Source organism: Arachis stenosperma, chromosome 1, assembly GCF_014773155.1.
Source record: "Arachis stenosperma cultivar V10309 chromosome 1, arast.V10309.gnm1.PFL2, whole genome shotgun sequence".
NCBI classification, from domain to species: Eukaryota; Viridiplantae; Streptophyta; class Magnoliopsida; order Fabales; family Fabaceae; genus Arachis; species Arachis stenosperma.
This window is the reverse complement of record NC_080377.1, coordinates 59,384,128-59,399,230: the sequence shown is the minus strand read 5'-3', so window position 1 is coordinate 59,399,230 and position 15,103 is coordinate 59,384,128.

Genomic DNA, 15,103 nt, shown 5'->3' with positions numbered 1-15,103 from the left:
TTTCTAACGACATACACAAAGCTAAGTACAATAGTATGTACCGATTCATCAGGAGTGGGTGATGTGTGGAAAACGATCCAACACAAAACTCACCGGCAAGTGTACCAGGTTGCATCAAGTAAAGGATTGAGCAATTTTAGTTTAGTGGTTGATTTAGTCAAGCGAATCAAGCATTGGTTGAGTGATTTTGTATCCAACAGTAAGTAAATAGCAGAAAATGTAAAGGGATAGGGATGAGTTGCAGAAATTAAAGAGAACTGAAATTAAAGAGGCTGAATCTTAAAGTGCAAGTAATTAAATGACTGAAACATAAAGTGCAAGAAATATAAATTGTAGTAACTTAAAGTGCAAGAACTATAAATTGCTTGAATGGAAAAGGGATTTGAGGACTGGGAATTCAGAATTTAAGCAAGGGAAATTAACTTGCAGCAATTATCAAAGCAAGAGATGAATTGGAATTGACTAGATCTCAAACAGAAATGGAAATTTAATTGCAGCAGTGGTTCAACAGAAGAACCAAAAGGAAAATTGGATCTCAGGACTCCAGAGACTAGATAGCAAAGTCTAGATCTCAATTGCCTTCCCAGATCCAAGTTCACAAAGCAATTAACAAGAAATTAAATATTGAAGCAGTAAAGGAAATTGAATTCAACTCAATTATGCAGTAGGAAAATCAAAGATATCTTAAATGGAGATTGAGACAGAAATTCCTCAATTCTTCACACCCAAGACTCAAACAAGAAAAGTAAAAAGTGCTCAAGCAAGAACAAGGAAGAAGAGAGATCAATTCTCCTTCCCAATTCTCTAAGATCTCAGTTCCAAGCTCTCAAAGAAAATGAAGTCTAAAGATGTAAAAATTCAAAAATCAAAAGAAAAGTCCTAATTACATCAAACTATCTCCTATTTATACACTTTCTATTCTTGGATTTTGGAATTTGGATGGGCTTTTGATTTGGTGAAGAAATGAATTAAATTGGATTTTTAATCCAATTTTCAGCCCATGAAGAAGTTGGCTCCAGGAGGCTGCTCTGCTCTTGTGGAGGGCAGAGCAGGGAAATTGTGCATTAGGCCTTGTTGCGTGCGTGCTTAGCGTGGGATAGGCGTTCAAGATGCTGCCCTGCCCTTGCGGAGAGCAGGGCAATGTGCGTGCATGCTTGCCTCCCGTGCGTCCAATGCTGCGCGTGATGCTCCTGGCCGTGCGTGCTTGTATGCGCTCTTGTGTGCTGCCCGTGCCAAGAAATGCTGCTCTGCTCTCCTTGTGGGCAGCGCAGCAAGGCAACCAAGCGTGAGGTCCCAGGTTCGAAACCTGGTGGAAGCACATGCTGCCCCTTTTTTCTTGGTTTTCTTGGCACCAAAGTAATGCCTAGTTCCTTGCTTCCCCAAGGTCTTGTGTTCGAAACTTGGTGGTAGCCTTTTAGCCAAGTGTGGCTCATTTTCCCTTATGAGTAGCGCTCCTTCTTTCCTTCTTGTTCTTGGGTTCGAAACCCATGGGTGGCACTTGGAGACAATTTCCTTTGAATTACTTTTCATGAAAGCCTGATATTGCTCTTGAGGAGGGCAGGGCAGAATTTTTGCTTCCTTTGGTCCTTGGCATAGAATTGTGCTCCGCTCTTATTGTGGGCAGGGCAGTGATATTTTGGAGGCTTGGTTCATTATGCTGCTCTCTTTGAGAGCAGTGTGCTCTTGTGGAGAGCAGTGTTTGATTCCTCCTTCTATGCTGCACCACACTTCTCCTCCCATGGCCACACTTCTTAAGCCACGTTTTTCTTCTTTTCTTATTTTCTTCACCTACAAGAAATCAAAGCAACCATTTAAAGTATCTCCAAACTCATAAGGTTTATAATTCATTAAAAATCAATTAATTTTAGCTCAAACCTCATGATTTAGCATCAATTTAATAGTGGTTGTTTGATTTAAAGAAGTCATGCATTTTCATTCCAAATTACTTACTTAGGATGCAAGAAAGTGCATAAAGATTAGTGAAACAAGTGAAATTAGCTTGAAAAATGGGTATATGATGACTTGTTATCACAACACCAAACTTAAATCTTGCTTGTCCCCAAGCAAGTATCAAAACTAAGAGAAAATGAAATGAACAAGAAGAACAAACATATCCTTATTAGGCATATAGCAGAACTTGATTCATGGAATTTTTATGCAGACAATGATAACTCAGTTATTGTTTGTTGTTACATAATATACACTTTTCCTTAAAGGCTTACTAAGCTTGCTGTTATAAGGTCTACTTTTTACTTGCTCCCTTGCTAACTTTTCTTTTCTTTCTTTTTTTTTTTTTTACTTAACAAGCTTATTCTTCTTAGAAGGCTTGGTGTCAAATGTTGCAGTAGCCTTTGGCTTTATTTTTACTGAACATCTTTCCACCACAGACACATGGCTCAATATTTCCTCCTAGGATCATTGATGCCCAGTATCTCTTTGGATAGCTAAATGTTCTGTATCTAGGTTGCTCTTTATTGTGGACTTTCAATTGGCCATCCCAAATCAGTTGATCTAAGTGATCGGGTTTTGAAATACCCCTCAGAATTTACTTGTCCAAGCATATCCTAGTACAAGAACACCACAGGCATGTGTCCTAGGGTCCAAGCTATTGGTGTCCAGCCTTTATTCTTTGTTTTTCTTGCCACATTGGCTTTTTCTTCTTCCTTTTCTTTCTGTTTTATTTTGTTCTCAAGGGATTTTTTTTCTTTGCTGATAGGAACCTTTATGACAGCAGGCTAGCTCACACTTCAATGAAAATGACATTATGCAGCAATTATTTCATGAGTTATGCATTTAATCAAACACATACACTACCATTAACTTCCATTCTAACTTATGCAACATTGGATATTTACTTTCTAATTCAAACAATTCTCTTTTATTCAAGCATATGGGAAACAAAACAAAATTTAGCTAAGTGATGAATGACAAGCATCATGCAGATCATTTCTCTAGCTACTTATTGAACAATAAAAAGTGCATGAAAATGGAATAAAAGGAAATAAATAGTGGAGGCATATCATGTTTCAGACATGCATCTCCTTATTAGAAGTATAAAAGAACTTTGCCACCTTCTAATGATTGTGGCTGCTGCTTGATTCTCCCTTTTTCTTCTTTCTATTTCCTAGCTTGGAATAGTCTCGAGCTTCTTCACCAGGGCATCTTCTATCCCAGACAAAATCTAAGAGTCCTGAGAGCCCAACTTCTTCCAATCTGTTAAGTGTTACCTCCGTATAGTGATGAGACCTTGCTTGCTGCTTGGCTTCAAATTCAGGGCACTGCTCAAATGGCTTGATCTGTGGATTGAGTGTTGGCAAATTGTGGGTCAAGTACTCCAACCTTGCTTGTATGTTTTCATCACTCTCCATTCTTTGCACATATCTAACTTCTCCCATGGTGTGATGAATATTCTTCCATTGATACAGGTTGTGACTATATTCCCCTCCTTTAGCTTGACTAAAGTACAGCTTATCATATGATTCTATGAATTCTTTGTATTGCTCCCTTTGTTCTTCAAGAATCTTTGTTTGAAATTCTTGCTGTTGAGTCATCATCTGTTGTTGCCAGCTCTCTTGCCTCTCCTCCATTTGACGCTGCCAAGCTTCTCGCTCCTCTTTATCCCTCAAATATTGCTCCCGAAACTCTGGATGGGGCTCTAGATATTTCTCTTGGCGCCTTTGATTTTGCTCTTGTTGAGTTTGCATGAGTTGCTGAGATAGCTCTTCAATTGCTCTTTGTAGCTGGCTCATGTCTATGGCACAATGAGCTTGCTCTTGCTCTTCCTCTCTTTGAGATCTTCTTTGTCTGGGAGCTACCACTCCCTCTTGATCATCTTCTTCATTCAACCCCTCCATGCTCCTCTTGGTGATTCCTTTCCCTTTCTTCACTTTTTCTATATCCTCATCCTCAAAGATGACTCCAGCTTTGTTGCATAGCTTGAGGATGCTGCTTGGATGACCAAGCCTACTTGATTTACTTGTGCTGTCGGCTATTTCTTGAATACTGTCAGCTATGAGTTGTGCAAGATTGATTTCACCTCCATGTATGATGCAGTATGTCAAAAGTGCTTGCTTGATTGTGACCCATGATGAGTTTTCAGTGGGAAGGATGGATCTCCTTACTATCTCGTACCACCCCTTGGCCACAGGGGTGAGATTCATCCTTTTTAAATGGCTTGGGACTCCTTTTGAATCTCGTTCCCAGTCTGTGCCTTCTATGCATAGCCCTTGTAAGATCTCATCAGGATTATTTTCCATCTTCAATCTGGTCTCATAACTGGGCTCTGCATATTTTATTGTCCTCAACTTTAGAGCTCTTGTGATGGCTGCTGGACTGAAATCTACTTCAACTCCTCTGACATAACTCTTGTAGGAGGTGCTATCTTTGTTCTCTTTTACAGCGTTTGCATAAAATTTCCTGATCATGACTGCACTCATGTTGGCGAGAGGATCACATAGAAGCTCCCACCTTCTCTCTTTAGTGATTTGCCTCATGATGGGATATTCCCCTTCCTTCAGCTCAAGACCATTCTCCTAAATGACATGCCTTGTCTTTATGAGTCTGTGATATCTTCCTTCATGGAATTGGGACCTAAATTTTCTTGCATCATAAAATGGGGGTTCGGTCACCATTGGTTCCTTTCCTGGCCTTCTTTTTTAGCTCGAAGAGGCCATTAGAAGTGGTGTGAAGAAGGGAGAAGTGGGTTGTGTTTGGGATGATGTTCAGTTTTGTTGTGTAAGAGAAGGGAATTGATGGCCTTAGTTTTGGGAGTAGAAGAGATTATGGTTTACAAGTGAAGGTAGTTTGTATGAATGTGTAAGCCATTTAGTGCTAACGGCTATTTATAGGCAGGTTCTTCAAACTTTCTAACAAAACCACAATAAATGAGGGGGAAGTTCGTTGGTGATCATGAAGGGTTGAGATTGAGTTGAACATATAGAGGGCTCATGGATTGAATGGCTTGCATGCATTGTTAAGGCTTGACGAGGATCCTCTTCTCATTGGTTGCATGTATTAAGGTGTTTGATGGTGCATGCATGCAGATTCTGCTTCCCAAGGAGCATGCTTCTCTAGGCACATGTGACCACTCCTCACTTGGCTTGTCCTAGCCGTGGCCCCTCCCCTCCTTGTATTTATCTCAACCTCCTTTTCCTAATTAAACTAAAACAGCTAGCCTTAGCACATAAATATATACGGTGGCTTGATCATAAGATGGGAATTTATTCCAAAATGTAATAATGCATGATCCATGTATGATTTTGATTCCATGAATGGAAATGATCTTCTGAACATTGTTACACATGCAGACACCAAACTTAGTGTTTGGTCATATGCTTTATCAAAATGACTATGCATATGTTCCAAGAATACCCCTTCCCTTTTTTTTTAAAACAAATTTTGGGTGTGCCTTAAGGCACACCAAACTTAGAAGTCTGACATATGCTTTAAAACAATGTATGCATTTATCAAGTATGAAAGTTCAAAATCATGCTTAGGTAATCATAGCTTATTGAATAAAAGAAAAGACAGGAATCTTAAATCATGGGTTGCCTCCCATGAAGCGCTCTTTTATTGTCACTAGCTTGACATTGAACTCCCTTTAGGGTGGTTGATGCTGGTGATGTCTCAACTTGTCCCCTCTCACTGTAAGCTTTCTCTGTGTGCCTTGATGCTCAATTTCAATGTGCTCAAGAGAGAGTACTTGGTTGACAGTGTAATGATCTTTTGTTCCCAGCTGCTGATATACTAATTGCACCTTGTCACCTTTGGAAAATCCTTCAGATGGGATTTTTTTATTCTTCCACCCTTTGTAAGTCTTCTTCTTGTTTTTCTTCTTTTTCTTTCTTGTTGATCTGTCTCCCTTGACAGTGACTTGAGTTGTGATACCTCCCTTTTTGTTTATCATCCCGACCTCTTTTTGAATTCCTTCCCCTCCTTGCACCTGCTCATTCTTCTGTTCTACTGTGTTGTTGGTTGCTTGCCTTGGAAGATAGTCACTACTTGTCTTGCTTGTTTCTTCATTACTTTGTGATTCTGAAAACACTTTCAAGGTGATGCTTTCCTCATGCATCCTGAGGGTTAGCTCTCCCTGCTCTATATCTACAATGGCTCTAGCAGTGGCCAAAAATGGTCGACCAAGTATTATGGAGTCATTCTCATTTTCTGCTGAATCTAGGATCACAAAGTCTGTAGGAAAGATGAACTTGTCAACCTTAACTAAAAGGTTTTCAATCAACCCTTTAGGATATACCACTGATTGGTCCACCAATTCCAAGGACATCTGTATTGGTTTCACCTCTCCTATGCCAAGCTTTTTCACTAAAGAAGATGGAATTAGATTTATACTTGCTCCTAAGTCACACATCCCCTTGTTGATGAATAGACTTCCAATAGTGCAAGGTAGGAAGAAACCTCCAGGATCTTCAAGCTTGGGAGGGAGCCCTTTTCTGATTAGTGCACTGCATTCTTTACTGAGCATTACAGTCTCCTTCTCATTCCAACTCCTTTTCTTATTGATGAGCTCCTTTAAGAACTTGGCATATAGAAGCATTTGCTCCAATGCCTCAGCCAAGGGTATGTTGATCTCTAGTTTCTTGAAAGTCTCAAGAAATTTGTGGAAATGTTGATCCTTTGCTTCTTTTTGGAATCTCTGTGGATAAGGTAGTGGAGGTGTAAGACTCTTCTCCACTTGCTGCTGTATTGGATTTGGTTCTTCCATGATCTGCTTTCCCTTCTTTAAATTTTTTGGTTGGTTGTTCTCTTCTGTGAGCTTTTCTGGGACATTCTTGTTTGTTATGTCTTTGTTGTTAGCTTCATCTTTCTCTGTTGTTTCTTTGTCACTCTCCATGAGCTTTTTGGTTGCCCCTTGGTTGCCATCCACCAATGTCTTTCCACTTCTTAATTGCACAACTTTGCACTCTTCTTTTGGATTAGGGATGGTATCACTTGGTAGTGAGCTTGAAGGTCTTTCAACAGAAATCTGCTTGGAGATTTGTCCAATCTGCCTTTCTAGGCTCTTCATGGAAGCTTCTTGGTTCTTTGTTGTCAATTCTTGGTTCTTCATCATCTTCTCCATGAGCATCTCCAGATTAGTAATCCTCTGAGAGTCTTGTGAGATTGGTTGGTTTTGGGGTGTTGATAGATAATGGTAAATGTTTTGGTTAGTTGGTTGGTTATTGGATGGATAATGGTTGGAGTTGGGGTAATTATTTTGGGGTTTTCTGTAAAAATTTTGGTTAGTTGGCTGCTGGTTGTGATTTTGGTTGTTTCTTGGAGTGTTTTGAGCTTGGTTCCTTTGCCCTGGTTGTTGGTTTTGGTTGTGGTTATCTCCCCACCTAAGGTTTGGGTGGTTCTTCCAAGATGGATTGTAGGTGTCACCATACACTTCATTTGATCCAGAATTTTGGTTGTGCACTTGCTCTTATTGCTGTTCTTCTTGGTTCTCTTCATTCTGCCCCCAAGGAGTTGATGGTTGGCTTGTGGCACTCACTGATCCAACTTGAAGGCTATCAATTCTCTTGGCCATTTGCTCAAATTGTTGCTGAATCTGCTGCTGCATCACTTTGTATTGAGCCAAAATTGTATCCACTCCTTCCAATTCTAACACTCCCTTCCTCTGTGATGGTTGGCGTTGCCTTTGGTGAGCAAAGAAATATTGGTTGTTGGCCACCATATCAATGAGGTTCTGAGCTTCCTCTGCAGTTTTCATCAATTGCAATGATCCTCCAGCTAAGTGATCAAGTGCCTCTTGAGCCTTCAGAGTAAGTCCTTCATAGAAGTTCTGCAGCTTGTCCCACTCAGTGAACATCTCTGGTGGACATTTCCTCAGCAGAGCCTTATATCTTTCCCATGCCTCATATAGATTTTCAGCATCCATTTGAGTGAATGTCTGCACCTCAGTCTTCAATCTTATGATCCTTTGAGGGGGATAAAATTTGGCAAGAAACTTGCTCACCAAATCATCCCAAGTGTTGATGCTCTCCTTTGGAAATGTTTCAAGCCATTGAGTGGCTTTGTCCCTGAGAGAGAATGGGAACAACAGCAGCTTGTATATGTTAGGGTGCACTCCATTGCTTTTAACTGTGTCACAAATCCTTAAGAAAGTGGATAGATGTTGGTTCGGGTCCTCCAATGGTCCTCCTCCAAAAGAGCAGTTGTTTTGGACCAATGTGATGAGTTGTGGCTTTAGTTCAAAGTTGTTTGCATTGACATTAGGGGTAAGAATGCTACTCCCACAATGTCTAGCATTTGCAAATGTGTAGGAAGCCAGTACTCTCCTTTGTTGTGGGTTATTATTGGCCCCTCCTTCTGGTTGATTGAGATTTGATGGATCTCCTTCCATCTCTTGGAATTCCTCCTCAGATTCTTCCTCTCCAACAATGTTCTTCCCTCTTTCAGCTCTTCTTAATCTTCGAAGAGTTCTTTGGTCAATTTCAGAGAGAATAGGAGAAGATCTTCCTGTACCTGACATACAAACACACAACAAGAAACACACAGAACCAGAAAACCAATGAAACTTCAATCTATTGCCAGAATGAAGTTTTAGTTAGTTTAAGCAAAAATTCAAACAGTTAATGGGTTAATTAAAAATTAAAGAAACAAAAAAGAAAAAGTGCTTCATCTAGACCTCCACTTCACTTAATCATTGTCAATCTATTTCAATCCCCGGCAACGGCGCCAAAAACTTGATGTGTGGAAAACGATCCAACACAAAACTCAGCGGCAAGTGTACCGGGTCGCATCAAGTAATAAAACTCACGGGAGTGAGGTCGATCCCACAGGGATTGAAGGATTGAGCAATTTTAGTTTAGTGGTTGATTTAGTCAAGCGAATCAAGTATTGGTTGAGTGATTTTGTATCCAACAGTAAGTAAATAGCAGAAAATATAAAGGGATAGGGATGAGTTACAGAAATTAAAGAGAACTGAAATTAAAGAGGCTGAATCTTAAAGTGCAAGTAATTAAATGACTGAAACTTAAAGTGCAAGAAATGTAAATTGCAGTAACTTAAAGTGCAAGAACTATAAATTGCTTGAATGGAAAAGGGATTTGAGGACTGGGAATTCAGAATTTAAGCAAGGGAAATTAACTTGCAGCAATTATCAAAGCAAGAGATGAATTGGAATTGACTAGATCTCAAATAGAAATGAAAATTTAATTGCAGCAGTGGTTCAACAGAAGAACCAAAAGGAAAATTGGATCTCAGGACTCTAGAGACTAGATAGCAAAGTCTAGATCTCAATTGCCTTCCCAGATCCAAGTTCACAAAGCAATTAACAAGAAATTAAAGATTGAAACAGTAAAGGAAATTTAATTCAACTCAATTATGCAGTAGGAAAATCAAAGAGATCTTAAATGGAGATTGAGACAGAAATTCCTCAATTCTTCACACCCAAGACTCAAACAAGAAAAGTAAAAAGTGCTCAAGCAAGAACAAGGAAGAAGAGAGATCAATTCTCCTTCCCAATTCTCTAAGATCTCAGTTCCAAGCTCTCAAAGAAAATGAAGTCTAAAGATGTAAAAATTCAAAAATCAAAAGAAAAGTCCTAATTACATCAAACTATCTCCTATTTATACACTTTCTATTCTTGGATTTTGGAATTTGGATGGGCTTTTGATTTGGTGAAGAAATGAATTAAATTGGATTTTTAATCCAATTTTCAGCCCATGAAGAAGTTGGCTCCAGGAGGCTGCTCTGCTCTTGTGGAGGGCAGAGCAGGGAAATTGTGCATGAGGCCTTGTTGCGTGCGTGCTTAGCGTGGGATAGGCGTTCAAGATGCTGCCCTGCCCTTGCGGAGAGCAGGGCAATGTGCGTGCATGCTTGCCTCCCGTGCGTCCAATGCTGCGCGTGATGCTCCTGGCCGTGCGTGCTTGTGTGCGCGCTTGTGTGCTGCCCGTGCCAAGAAATGCTGCTCTGCTCTCCTTGTGGGCAGCGCAGCAAGGCAACCAAGCGTGAGGTCCCAGGTTCAAAACCTGGTGGAAGCACACGCTGCCCCTTTTTCCTTGGCTTTCTTGGCACCAAAGTAACGCCTAGTTCCTTGCTTCCCCAAGGTCTTGTGTTCGAAACTTGGTGGTAGCCTTTTAGCCAAGTGTGGCTCATTTTCCCTTGTGAGTAGCGCTCCTTCTTTCCCTCTTGTTCTTGGGTTCGAAACCCATGGGTGGCACTTGGTGACAATTTCCTTTGAATTATTTTTCATGAAAGCCTGATATTGCTCTTGAGGAGGGCAGGGCAGAATTTTTGCTTCCTTTGGTCCTTGGCATAGAATTGTGCTCCGCTCTTATTGTGGGCAGGGTAGTGATATTTTGGAGGCTTGGTTCATTATGCTGTTCTCTTGAAGAGCAGTGTGCTCTTGTGGAGAGCTGATGAGCGGATAATTTATACGCTTTTTGGCATTGTTTTTAGGTAGTTTTTAGTAAGTTCAAGCTACTTTTAGGGATGTTTTCATTAGTTTTTATGTTAAATTCACATTTCTGGACTTTACTATGAGTTTGTGTGTTTTTCTGTGATTTCAGGTAATTTCTGGCTGAAATTGAGGGACTTGAGCAAAACTCTGAAAAAGGCTGACAAAAGGACTGCTGATGCTGTTGGAATCTGACCTCCCTGCACTCAAAATGGATTTTCTGGAGCTACAAAACTCCGAATGGCACGCTCTCAATGGCGTTGGAAAGTAGACATCCATAGCTTTCCAGCAATATATAATAGTCCATACTTCATTTGGAAATTGATGACGTAACTTGGCGTTGAACGCCAAGTACATGCTGCTGTCTGGAGTTAAACGCCAGAAAAACGTCATGATCCGGAGTTGAACGCCCAAAACACGTCATAACTCGGAGTTCAACTCCAAGAGAAGCCTCAACTCGTGGATTGATCAAGCTCAGCCCAAGCATACACCAAGTGGGCCCCGGAAGTGGATTTATGCATCAATTACTTACTCATGTAAACCTAGGAGCTAGTTTATTATAAATAGAACATTTAACTATTGTATTAGATATCTTTTGACAGTTTAATCTCTTGACTGTTTAGCCTTTGATTATTCGGTCTCTTGATCACTCAGGGGGCTGGCCATTCGGCCATGCCTGAACCTTTTACTTATGTATTTTCAACGGTGGAGTTTCTGCACACCATAGATTAAGGGTGTGGAGCTCTACTGTACCTCAAGTATTAATGCAATTCTATTTTCTTTTATTCAATTCTCTCTTATTCTTATTCCAAGATATTCATTCGTACCCAAGAACATGATGAATATGATGATTATGTAACGCTTATCATCATTCTCACCTACGAACGCGCGTGATTGACAACCACCTCCGTTCTACATGCAACCGAGCTTGAATGTGTATCTCTTAGATTCCCCAACAGAATCTTCGTGGTATAAGCTAGATAGATGGCGGCATTCATGAGGATCCGGAAAGTCTAACCTTGTCTGTGGTATTTGATGAGCGGATAATTTGTACGCTTTTTGGCATTGTTTTTAGTATGTTTTTAGTAGTTTGAGTTGAGTTTTTAGTATATTTTTATTAGTTTTTAGTTAAAATTCACTTTTCTGGACTTTACTATGAGTTTGTGTGTTTTTCTATGATTTCAGGTATTTTCTGGCTGAAATTGAGGGACCTGAGCAAAAATCTGATCCAGAGACTGAAAAGGACTGCAGATGCTGTTGGATTCTGACCTCCCTGCACTCGAAGTGGATTTTTTGGAGCTACAGAAGCCCAATTGGCGCGCTCTCAACGGCGTTGGAAAGTATACATCCTGGGCTTTCCAGCAATATATGATAGTCCATACTTTGCCCAAGATTTGATGGCTCAAACCGGCGTTCAAAGTCACCTTCAGATTTCCCATCGTTAAACGCCGGAACTGGCACCTAAATGGGAGTTAAACGCCCAAACTGGCATAAAAGCTGGCGTTTAACTCCAAGAAGAGTCTCTACACGAAAATGCTTCAATGCTCAGCCCAAACACACACCAAGTGGGCCAGGAAGTGGATTTTTATGTCATTTACTCACCTCTGTACACCCTAGGCTACTAGTTCTCTATATATAGGACCTTTTACTATTGTATTAGGAATCTTCGGATCTTTGGAATCCTTTGTTCTTTAGATCTTTTGATCACTTTGGGAGGCTGGCCATTCGGCCATGCCTAGACCTTGTTCTTATGTATTTTCAACGGTGGAGTTTCTACACACCATAGATTAAGGTGTGGAGCTCTGCTGTACCTCGAGTATTAATGCAATTACTATTGTTCTTCTATTCAATTCAGCTTGTTCTTGTTCCAAGATATCACTTGTTCTTCAACTTGATGAATGTGATGATCCGTGACACTCATCATCATTCTCACCTATGAACGTGTGACTGACAACCACCTCCGTTCTACCTTAGATTGAGTGAATATCTCTTGGATTCCTGATACACGATGCATGGTTGATCGCCTGACAACCGAGTGCTCGCCTGACAAACGAGCCAGCCATTCCGTGAGATCAGAGTCTTCGTGGTATAGGCAAGAACTGATGGCGGCATTCAAGAGAATCCGGAAGGTCTAACCTTGTCTGTGGTATTCTGAGTAGGATTCAATGATTGAATGACTGTGACGTGCTTCAAACTCCTGAGGGCGGGGCGTTAGTGACAGACGCAAAAGAATCACTGGATTCTATTTCGGCCTGATTGAGAACCGACAGATGGATAGCCGTGCCGTGACAGGGTGCGTTGAACATTTCCAATGAGAGGATGGGAGGTAGCCACTGACAACGGTGAAACCCTACATACAGCTTGCCATGGAAAGGAGTAAGAAGGATTGGATGAAGACAGTAGGAAAGCAGAGAGACGGAAGGGAAAGCATCTTCATACACTTATCTGAAGCTCTCACCAATGATATACATAAGTATCTCTATCTTTATCTTTATGTTTTATTCATCATCTATACCCATTTGAGTCTGCCTGACTAAGATTTACAAGATGACCATAGCTTGCTTCATACCAACAATCTCCGTGGGATCGACCCTTACTCGCGTAAGGTTTATTACTTGGACGACCCAGTGCACTTGCTGGTTAGTTGTGCGGAGTTGTAGTGATCACGATTTCGCGCACCAAGGTTTTGGCGCCGTTGCCGGGGATTGTTTTGTGTATGGACAACTGACGGTTCATCTTGTTGCTTAGATTAGGTATTTTTCTTCAGAGATCTTAAGAATGAATTCTAGTGTTTCAAGGTGATGTTCTTATCATCACCAAAGCTGATTGATTCTTATCAATTTAGCTCTTGAATGCAATGTCCTGCTGAAGCTTGGCTAGCTATGTCTAATTCCTTTAGACTAAAGCTTTAGGCTAACATTGCATGATTCCTGGAATTCTCATTAAGAATTTTGATATCTTTATTTTCTTTTCCACTTAATTTTCGAAAAAGCACAAAAAAAAATTACAAAATCATAAAAACCAAAAATATTTCTTGTTTAAGTCTAGTGTCTCATTTTAAGTTGAGTGTCAATTGCATGTTTCTGTTCTTCTGGCATTTTTCAGATTTATGCATGTGTCTTCATTAATCTTCAAGTTGTTCTTGATGATTTCCTTGTTTTGATCTTTGAATTCTATTGACTTGAGTGTTTTGTTATTTCTCATATGCATTCTCATTTTGTTAGTGTCAATAGTATACAAACTGCTAAGTTTGGTGTCTTGCATGCATTGTTATTTGATTTTAGTTGCATTTTTGATTATTAAAAATCCAAAAATATTTTTAATTTGTGTCTTTTCAAGTCAATAATACAGAGAATTGAAGATTCAGAACATACTGCAGAGGAATTATACAGAAAAAGCTGGGCGTTCAAAACGCCCAGTGAAGAAGGACAGACTGGCGTTTAAACGCCAGCCAGGGTGCCTGGTTGGGCGTTTAATGCCCAAAAAGGTAGTGCATTGGGCGTTAAACGCCAGAATGTGCACCATTCTGGGCGTTTAACGCCAGGATGGCACAAGGGGGAGGATTTTGTTTTCAAAATCAATTTTTTTTCAAGTTTTCAAAGTTTTTCAAAATCAAATCATATCTTTTCAATCAAATGTTTTCAAAATCAATTTCTTTCCTTTTTCAAAGATACTTGCTATCAATTAATGATTTGATTCAACATTTCAAGTATGTAACCTTTTCTGTTGAGAAAGGTTTAATGCTTGAATCATATCTTTTCTTGTTAGACAAGTCATTAATTTTTAAAATCAAATCTTTTTAAATTATTTTCAAAATCATATCTTTTCAATCATATCTTTTTAAAACCATAACTTTTCAATCATATCTTTTTAATCACATCTTTTTCAAAACAGTTTTTAATCATATCTTTTTTATTTCTAATTTCAAAATCTTTTTCAAAAATTACTTGATTTCTTTCCCACTCTTGATTTTCGAAAATCAATTAACGTTTTTCAAAAATGTTTTCAAAATATTTCACTTGATTTTCGAAAATTTCTTCCTCTCTTCTCACATCCTTCTATTTATGGAGTACCACTCCTTCTCAATGCACAATTCGAACTCTATCTGATTAAGTTCGAATTCTTCTACCTCTCCCTTCTAATTTTCTTCTTCTGACACCTCAAGGAATCTCTATACTGTGACATAGAGGATTCCATATTTTCTTGTTCTCTTCTCTTTCATATGAGCAGGAACAAAGACAAAGGCATTCTTGTTGAGGCTGATCCTGAACCTGAAAGGACCTTGAAGCAAAAGCTAAGAGAAGCTAAGGCACAACTCTCTGTAGAGGACCTAACAGAAATCTTCAAAGAAGAAGAAACCATGGCAGCCGAAAACAACAACAACAACAACAATGCAAGGAAGGTGCTGGGTGGCTTTACTGCACCTACTCCCGACTTCTATGGGAGAAGCATCTCTATCCCTGCCATTGGAGCAAACAACTTTGAGCTCAAGCCTCAATTAGTTTCTCTAATGCAACAGAATTGCAAGTTCCATGGACTTCCATTGGAAGATCCTCATCAGTTCTTAGCTGAATTCTTGCAAATCTGTGACACTGTCAAGACTAATGGGGTTGACCCTGAGGTCTACAGACTTATGCTATTCCCTTTTGCTGTAAGAGACAGAGCTAGGACATGGTTGGACTCACAACCTAAAGAAAGCCTGGA